This window comes from Phacochoerus africanus, chromosome 9 (assembly GCF_016906955.1).
Source record: "Phacochoerus africanus isolate WHEZ1 chromosome 9, ROS_Pafr_v1, whole genome shotgun sequence".
Classification (NCBI taxonomy): Eukaryota; Metazoa; Chordata; class Mammalia; order Artiodactyla; family Suidae; genus Phacochoerus; species Phacochoerus africanus.
Genome location: NC_062552.1, coordinates 21388911 through 21398808, shown reverse-complemented (window position 1 = coordinate 21398808; position 9898 = coordinate 21388911).

Sequence of the window (9898 nt, the reverse complement as noted above, 5' to 3'; positions counted from 1 at the left end):
TGTTGCCAAGACCCCCTCCCCCGAGACTACTTAATTGGCCTAGGGAGTGGGATCTAGGTTTCATATCTATTCTTTAAACCCTAATGTGCACCCTGGAAAGAACAAAGGTGGTTTTGGGGGAGTGAGTGCTACAGCTTTTTACAAGTGAAAAAAAAAATTACTTTCGCATATGTGAACGCCAGCGACTTGCATCAGAATGTTGTCACTTCCTTAGGTGAAAAATGCCACAGTGAAGAATTCGTAGAATTCAGGAAATTAAGTAGCCATTTAAATCTCAGGGCTTTTTTCTGCTGTAGTTTGAAACATTGGTAAAGAAATGCCATCTTGGGAGTTCCCCTAGCCGGGGAACCTCCATATGCCGAGGGAGCGGCCCAAGAAATGGCAAAAAGAAAAAAAAAAAAAGGAATGAGTTCCCATTGTGGAGTAGTGGAAACGAATCTGACTAGGAACCACGAGGTTGCAGGTTCCATCCCTGGCCTTCCTCACTGAGCTAAGGATCCGGTGTTGCTGTGAGCTGTGGTGTAGGTTGCAGACACGGCTGGGATCTGGCATTGCTGTGGCTCCAATTCGACCCCTAGCCTGGGAACCTCCATATGCCACGGGTGTGGCCTTAAAAAAAAAAAAGATAAACCCCCCTCTGTTGGGGAGTTCCCGTCGTGGCGCAGTGGTTAACGAATCCGACTAGGAACCATGAGGTTTCGGGTTCGGTCCCTGCCCTTGTTCAGTGGGTTAACAATCCGGCGTTGCCGTGAGCTGTGGTGGAGGTTGCAAACGCGGCTCGGATCCCGCGTTGCTGTGGCTCTGGCGTAGGCCAGTGGCTACAGCTCCGATTCGACCCCTAGCCTGGGAACCTCCATATGCCACGAGAGTGGCCCAAGAAACAGCAAAAAGACAAAAAAAAAAAAAGGAATGTCATCTTAGTATTTCTTAATTTCTCAAGACTTCTATTATGTAGTTATTTTAATTATCCCATCACAGAGAGGTGGACTCTAGCAGGGAGAAATGGGTCTCAGGTTATAGGATTAGCTTTGGTTGGAATCTGACCCCTTCCACAGTATTAGGAAATAAAGTTTCTGTATCCAGGTGAAGGGTCCTGTTTCAAAGGAGATCCCAAAGTGGAAAACTCCAAATTCTGTCTGGAATGGACAGGAAGCCTCTTGTCCTTTTGCCACTCTGATTTCTATATGAAGGGACAGAATTTGTTCAGGAACTTGTCATTAGCCTTGAAGATCCGACTTCGTTCCATTAATTTGATCTCTGCATAGATACTCTCAGATCAAACCCAGAGCACAGAGAATATGTGATCACTGTCAAATTTAATTCCTCTTTTATTTAAAAAACTCTGACATTCCATGCCTTTATATTCCCAGACTTTGGATGTGCACTAATCACTCCTAGGTAATACAGGCCTGGAGAAGGGGTAGGTAGTGAGGCTCCAGAATGTAACATGATCTTGGTTTCTATAATTCCTTTCTGAGTACCTCGAAAACATCTCTTTTAGCTATCCCAGAGTTTTCCCAAAGTGGATGGATTTGCAACTGCTGCACTTTCTCAGACATGCCAATCTACTTCTCCAATGTGGTGAACTAAGGGTTTTTTTTTTTTTTTTTGTCTTTTTACTATTTCTTGATCGAACCCGCAACTTCATGGTTCCTAGTCGGATTCGTTAACCACTGCGCCATGACGGGAACTCCTGAACTAAGGTTTTTGTCCTTTATCACCCAACATGCACCACAGGGGAACTTCCTATCACTTGACATGCCCTTTAGCTGTGTATGTTCTCCTTACTCCTATTTTAAGAGCAGAGAGAAGAAGTTGTTTGAAGTTTCTTAGTTTTTTCCTTAATTTTCTCATTTCTAAATCATAAACACCTAATATAACACTAACATTACTTATTTAACATCATACTGAGAGGGCGAGCAAAGTTGAAATCTGGAGGAGAGAACTGGAAGTTAAAAGTTACACCTTTTTCCTTGAAATTAGTCCAGAAAAATAGCAGAGGGATTCAGTTTGTCTTAGAGGTTTAACATCCATTGACAAACTGTTCAGAAATGAAAGGACCTCAGAAATAACCAATAAAGCCAGATAGTCCTTTATGAGGCAAAGAATTTTACCAAAAACCTCTAATATTTTCATATGTATCTTTGGATGTTTCAGTGTCCAAGATTGAGCATTTAGAGACCAAGCATTTTCCTCAAGGTCCTATGTTGACAATTTCCACATCTGCCACCAGATTATAAATATTGAGCCACTCGACTAGGTTTTTGTCAAATAACGGGGTGAGGGAAGAGGAAAAAGGCGAAAACATCATATAACCTAGTCACTCATTCTTAAACATGAAGTTCTTCATTAAAAATCATTCAGCTGCAGCCAGTGCTTTTGAAGTACCTGACCTTATAAGTTGTTTGAGTTCAGAAGGGGACAAAACTGTTATCTCTGCTTTCACAGAGCTCACATCCTATTATAAATGTGTAAGGTGCCAACTGGTGGTAAGTGTTATAAGTAACACTTAAGCAACAGGAAGCCTCTGTGAGAAATCCCTACCAGGAGTTGTGGAGCTGTTGTAAATAGGATGGTTGGGAAGTGCCTCTCTAATGAGGTATCACTGGAGCACAGACTGGAGGAAGTGGAGGAATGAAGTAGACAGATAGCTGGGAGAAAAAAATGTTCTAGGCAGAGAACTAGTGGCCACAAAGGTCCAAAGATAGGCACATCTTTGGCAGTTTGGGAGCGCTGGCTGCAGTGCTGTGAGGGAGTAGGAGGAGATGAGGGCAGAGAGACAGCATACAATTCATGCAGAGCCTTCGTGGCTATGGTAAGAAATTGGCATTCTATTCAGAATGAGATGGTAAGTCATTGGAGGGGATTGAGCAAGGGAGTGACACATGGTTTTAATTGGTTTTTTGGTTTGGTTGGTTGGTTTTGTTTGTTTTGTTTTTCTGATAGGAAAGTTCCCAGGCTAGGGGTTGAATTGGAACTGCAGTTGCCAGCCTATGCCATAGCCATGGCAATGCCAGATCTGAGCCACATCTGTGACCTACATCACAGCTCATGGCAACACCAGATCCTTAACCCATTGAGTGAGTCCAGGGATTGAACCTGCATCCTCATGGATACTAGTCGGGTTTGTTACCACTAAACCACAATGGTAACTCCAATTTTAATTGTTTTAAAAGGGTCACTTGCTGCAGCATAGGGAGAGATTGTAGATAGAATGTCAAGAGTGCAAGCAGAACTCTAGTTGGAATACTGCTCCAATAGTTCAGGTAAGAGCTAATGGTGACTTAGAGATAGTCATGATAAGTGGTAGGGAGTAGTTGGATTGATGCTATATTTTGAAAACATAGCAGTCAAGATTTGCTGATGGTTTGGACCTGAAAATGTGAGAGAAGGAGAAACCAGAATGGCTCTAAGGGTTTTGAGCAACTTGAAGAAAGGAGCTGTCAGGTACTGAGAAGAGGAATACAAGGAAGGAACAGTTTAACAGAAAAGATGAGGAATCTGAATTCAGTTTTGGAACTTATTAAACACAGAAAGAAAATAAGATATAAGTGTGCAAAGTGAACACATTTGTACAGCTATCGCCCAGGTCAAGAAATAGAACATTTCCAGCATCCTGGTACCCTTCTTCTTCACCCTTCCAATCAAATCCTCTCACTTCTTCCCTGAAGGCAACTGCTCTCCTGAGTTCTAATGCCATAGGTTCATTTTGCCTGTTTTTGATTTTTTTGGTAATATGCTAGACTTTTGCATCTAGTTTTTTTTTTTATTTTTTTTAGGGCTGCACCCATGGCATATGGAAGTTCCCAGGCTAGGGGCTGAATCGGCGCTGTAGCTGCCAGCCTACGCCACAGCCTTAGCAACGCCAGATCTGAGCTGCCACCTACATCACAGCTCACGGCAATACCAGATCCTTAACCTGCTGAGCGAGGCCAGTGATCAAATCCACAACCTCATGGTTCCTGGTCAGATTTGTTTCCACTGAGCAATGATGGGACCTCCTGCATCTAGCTTTTTAAACTCAGATTGTGAGCTTCATGTATGTTGTTGCAAGTAGCTATGAATGCAGCTCAGATTCAACCCCAATCCTGGAAACTTCCTTATGCCACGGATGCTGCCATAAATAAATAAATAAACAAACAAACAAACAAACCCAGTGCCAGAGAGCTACTGACTGATGAGATCTCAGCTCACAAGGAACTTAGAACAGAATCTGGAAAAGCTAAGCCTGAGCACTGTGCACAGTAAGGCAGAAGACAGGAAGTACCAGAAATGACAGGTGCCAGTTGCCAGCTCATGGAAGAGAGGAAGAACTTGCAGCCAAGTTAAGAATTCCTGTCTTAGACCAGGTTGATTCTCTAATGACTTCCCAGTACTGCTCAGGACTTGTATGATGAACGCAACAAAGTAGATGCAAGTTAGTGACCTTCAGCTTGTCACAAAAAGAAGGATGCAATGAATACAATCTTTAATGGGTAATTTTTGACCCTGACTTTTCTGTGGGCCCATGAATGTATGGTGTGTGTGTTTATAACCACAACAATCAGTGGGCTGGGATATTCTGTGCAAGTGATCCCACAAAGCAAGGAAAGAGGAAACCCCAACGCTGTTCATGCCTTTTAGCCTCTGAATTCACATAACATCACTTCCACTTTTTTCCTGTTCATTAGAAGGGAGTCTCTGAGTCCAGCCCACACTCAAAATGTTAGGCTCCACCTTTTGAAGGAAGTATCAAAGAATTTTAAACCACCTTTCAAACCACTATGATACCCATCTGTTGAGGTTTTATGGAAGATTAGGTAAGACAAAATGTGCGAAGGGCTTAGCATAGTGCCTGGATCACAGTAAGCACAGCCTATGTGAGCTAACTTTGCTAATATTACTTTCCCAGTGCCCAAGCCAGGCTTTCCCAGCAAGTTCCACCCCATGAGAGGAAAATGGAATCTGAGGAGAATCTCCCAGAATCTGAGGCGAGACCCTCTGTGGCTGCTATTGTGGAGGAAAGAGTACACAGCTCACTCTTTCACTAATTCTTAGTCCAAAAGTTCACAATGTTTTGGACTTAAATAACAGTTGGGGTAGTATTTGCTTTTTAAATTATCATAACTTTTTTTTTTTTTGCTTTTTGCTTTTTAGGGCCACACTCATGCCATATGTAAATTCCCAGGCTAGGGGTTGAATCAGAGCTACAGCAGTCTGCCTATACCACAGCCACAGCAACGCTGGATCTGAACCACATCTGTGACCTACACCACAGCTCACAGCAACGCTGGATCTTTAACCCACTGAGCAAGGCCAGGGATCAAACCTGCATCCTCATGGATACTAGTTAGATTTGTTTCCACTGCACCACAACAGGATCTCCCTAATTTTTCATAACTTTTATTTATATTTTCTTACAGGAGGCTTTTGAGTCATGTGGGCTAGTTATCTCCAATTTTGTTTAAGAAAAACTGAGGCCCAGGCCTTGTTATGTAATATCATATAACTAATTAGTGGTACCACATAAACTAGAATATTGTGTTCCTTGAGCCTGTGCCTTTTCCCAGACCATGCCACTTTGTGAAACTCATGTCTTATTTCCACAAAACTATCAAGTAAGTTATCATCTGGTTTCTTCACATGCTTCTTGAGTCAGGCAGGTTTTAGGAAATTTTCTTCCATTAACCAGTGTAGCTTGGGTCAAATGGGAGCACATGTAGAGAATCAGCACATGTCTTGTGTCCCAGACTTGACTTTTATCCACTGGGACGTGATGTTGTATCCTTGGTCTAGCCTTAAGTCCCAGAAGGAAGTGAACATTGATTTTCATATGGAAGGAAGGCAGATTCCAATTAACAGTCTGGTGATGATTTTTTGCATGGGAGTGGAATCATAGGAACTTCTGAGTAGGGCAGTTATTTCTCAGGACTTTCTCTTTCCCCAGAAGGGATCACAGAGGTGGTGGAATTGACTGTTGTGCCCCACACATTAGAAGTGGAGAGAATGCTGGAAAAGTAGGCTTTCATGCTAGGGCTTGGGTCATATTGCTTATTACATATATTTTAGGGGCGATAACTGACAGTGATGTGAAAAATAGGAAAAGGAAGATTAGAGGTAGAGGTCAGTTTCAGAAGCCTTTACAATGTTGTAGCTGTGAGCCCACATATGAACTAAGCTAGTGACAGCAGCTAAGGAGACGAGATATTTCAGAGGTAGAATTACTAGGGCTTGATGATCAGCTGAGTGCAGGGGTAAGGAAAAAAGAAGAGATATATATGACACCATAGTCTGAACCAAGACGACAGGATAGATGGTGAGGTCATTATCCTATTGGCATTTGGACGGGACAGTTCCTATGGTGCCAGACTGCCATAAGCATTTTAAGATGTTTATCATCACTGACTTCTGCCTGTAAATTCAAGTAACACTCCCTAGTCATTATGACTACCAAAATGCCCTCTTGAAGGCTGGGGATCTCACCCAACATGGTAGCCTGTATAAAAAGTTGAATTGAAGATGAGAGTGTTTTTTTGTTTGTTTTGGTTTGTTTGTTTACTATATTAGTTTGTGGTACCAACAGAATATTGGTATGGGTCTGGAAACATCTAGGAAGTAGTCAGAAATGTGAGTCTTGAGCTCATGAGGAAGGATTTGTGTGGAGAAGGCAGATCTGGTACAGAGGTAATAGCTTAAGCTTCAGCAGAAAGAGAGAATAGAGAGCCAGAGTCAAGATGCTGAAGACAGAACTTCGGAGAATATCCTATTCAAGAAACAGAAGAGTGAAAGAAAGAGAGGTAAAGCAAATCAGAGAACTAGGAGCGTTAAAATGCTGAGGAACTAGAGGAGGAAATTCCAAGGAAAGATTAGTGTGTGCTGTAGCATACTACCAAGTTAGGATTTATATAAAGAAGACTACATTTGCAATTAGGGGTTAGTGAAGTCCTCAGGAAATTAAAGTTTTTGAATAGGTAAAAACAGTCACATAGTTCAAAAATCACAAAATTTGTTTCTTTTTGCTTTTTAGGGCTGCACCCTCAGCATGTGGAGGTTCTCAGGCTGAGGGTCGAGTCAGAGCTGCAGCCCATGCCACAGCCATGCAAAGCTGGTTCTGAGCTGTGTCTGTGACCTCCTGCTGCTCAAGGCAAGGCTGGATCCTTAACCCACTGAACAAGGCCAGGGATCAAACACTTTTCCTCATGGACACTAGTCTGGTTTGTTACCACTGAACCACAGTGGTAACTCCTCAAAGGTTGTTTTTTTTTTTTTTTAATGTCATAAAAAACTTGTCACTCCTACTTCTATCTTCCATCTGTCTAGAACCTCCTCTCAAGCAACCACTTTTAATTTATGAACCCTTCAGGAGTTTTAGCGCAGATATAAGTAAATATAAATAAATAAATATGCATTCTTATTTCAATTCCTTTTAAACACAAGATATAGAGTGCTATGCACTTTTTTTTTCACTCAAAAAATACATTCTGGAGATCTTTCCATATATAGAGTGTCTCAATCTGTTTTTTGTTTGTTTGTTTGTTTGTTTTTCAGGGCCGCATCGGTGACATATGGAAGTTCCCAGGCTAGAGGTCCAGTTGGGGGCTATAGCTGCTGGCCTACACCACTGCCACAGCAACGCAGGATCTGAGCCGTGTCTGCGACCTACACCACAGCTCACGGCAACACCAGATTCTTAACCCACTGAGACAGTCGGGGATCGAACCCGAAACCTCATGGTTCCTAGTCGGATTCATTTCCACTACGCCACAATGGGAACTCCCTCAATCTTTTTTATAGCTGTGTATTATTTAGTGTACTTCAGAGAAATAGAATATATATACACACACACACATATATATATATAGAGAGAGATTTATTTTTAATAATTGACACAAAATTGTGGGGGCTGTCAAGTCCAAAATCCATAGGATAAGCCAGCAGTTTGGAGATTTGAGTGAGTTTGAAGTTGCAGTCTTGAGTCCAGAATTCCTAAAAGTAGACCGGTTGGCTAGAAACTCAGGCAACATTCTATGTTACAGTCTTGAAGCTGAATTCTTTCTGCTCTGAGAATCCTTGGTTTTTCCTCTGAGGGACTACAACTGATTGAATGAGGCCCACCCACATAATGGAGGGTAATCAACTTTATTAAATAATTTTGTTACAAAATACCATCACCTAATTACCTAGACTAGTGTTTGACCACACAATTCCAAACAATTAGGCACCATAGCCTAGCCAAGTTGACACATAATATTGACCAACACAAGCTACATAGTATTTTATTGATTGATGGCAAAATTTATTTAACCAATTCCATGATGGAGGACATTTAGGTTATTATCAAATTTTGCTGTTACAAGCTATTAAATGAATTACCTTGTATATATGTCATTTTGAATAAGTGCATATATACACAATTATCAGATATTACCAAAGTCCCCTTCATGGGGTTCCTCCCTGTGACCAGCAACATATGAGATTGACTCCCCACAGCTTTGACAAGGACTATGCTTGTCAAATCTAGGAATTTTGCCAATCTGGTGAAAATGATATTGGGGTATTTTCAATTTTCGTTTTCCTAAGAGCAGATACAGCTTAGTTTCAAAGGGATAGGTCAAATTTAAGGGGCTATAGAATAAGCGGATGGTAAGGTGGAGAATGAAAGAAATACATAGCAGTCTAAAGGATAGAAGTCTGGCCATATCAAGAATTATTGTGGTGGCTAAAGCTGCATGTGAATTTAACAAGGATTTTTTTAAATTTTATTTTTGTTTATTTTTTAGGATGTTTTTAAATATGAAGAGACCTACTAGACTTGTTTAAAGTGATAATGAAATGAGTTAGTAGAAAAGGAGAGATTGAAAACTGAAAAGAGTGTGAGAGCAAAGTCAGAAAGGAGGCAGAAAGAAACACCATTGTTTCTGACAATGTTGAAATGGATTGAAACTAAGCAGTGGGTGTGGAAAATGTGAAGGACAGAAGGTTGTGGGTGGGAAGCAGATGGCAGGCACCTTCTAAAGGCAGAGGAGGAGGAGGAGTTTTGGAACAAGAATTAAAAAGGGAAGGATCAGATCACCAGTAGGAGATGAAAAGCATAGGCAGCAGATGCAGGGGGATTCCTGTCTGCCAAGACCCCAGGGTTCCAGGTAGAAGGCAGAAGGTTTGCTACATGATTCATCCACATGGACATTGACTGATTCAACAAATATTTACTGAGAAGTCACTCCATCAGGCACACTGAGGTCACCCAGAATGAAATGAGACATGAATTAGAGCAGAAGGCTATAAGTTCCTGATGCCAAAGTCATGCCTGTAGAAGAGATCAGGAGGAGACTGAGATTTGGGAGAGCATGAAAGTAAAAGGAGTGTTCTGGAAAGAGATAAGATTTGCTTTGGTTTCAGAGGTACTGTGAAAAAACTAGTAAAAAAGATTGGTAACCAGGAAAAGGAATCAGCATTACAGAGATGACAATGGAGGTGAAAGTTCTTCATTTGGGCAGTGGTCAAAGGATCCCTTGAACATGAGGTTGGAAGGAATTATGTGGCCATATTGTTCCAAGAGGTATGCTTGTACACATTAAAAAAAATATTAAAGACAATTTCATGGAGTTCCCGTCGTGGCGCAGGTTAACGAATCTGACTAGGAACCATGAGGTTGCGGGTTCAGTCCCTGCCCTTGCTCAGTGGGTTAACGATCCGGCATTGCCGTGAGCTGTGGTGTAGGTTGCAGATGCGGCTCGGATCCTGTGTTGCTGTGGCTCTGGCGTAGGCCAGTGGCTACAGCTCCGATTCGACCCCTAGCCTGGGAACCTCCATATGCCGCGGGAGCGGCCCAAGAAATAGCAAAAATACAAAAAAAAAAAATCAAAGACAATTTCAGACAAACAAAATACAAAAGTGAACTCCAGCGCAGTCTTCACCC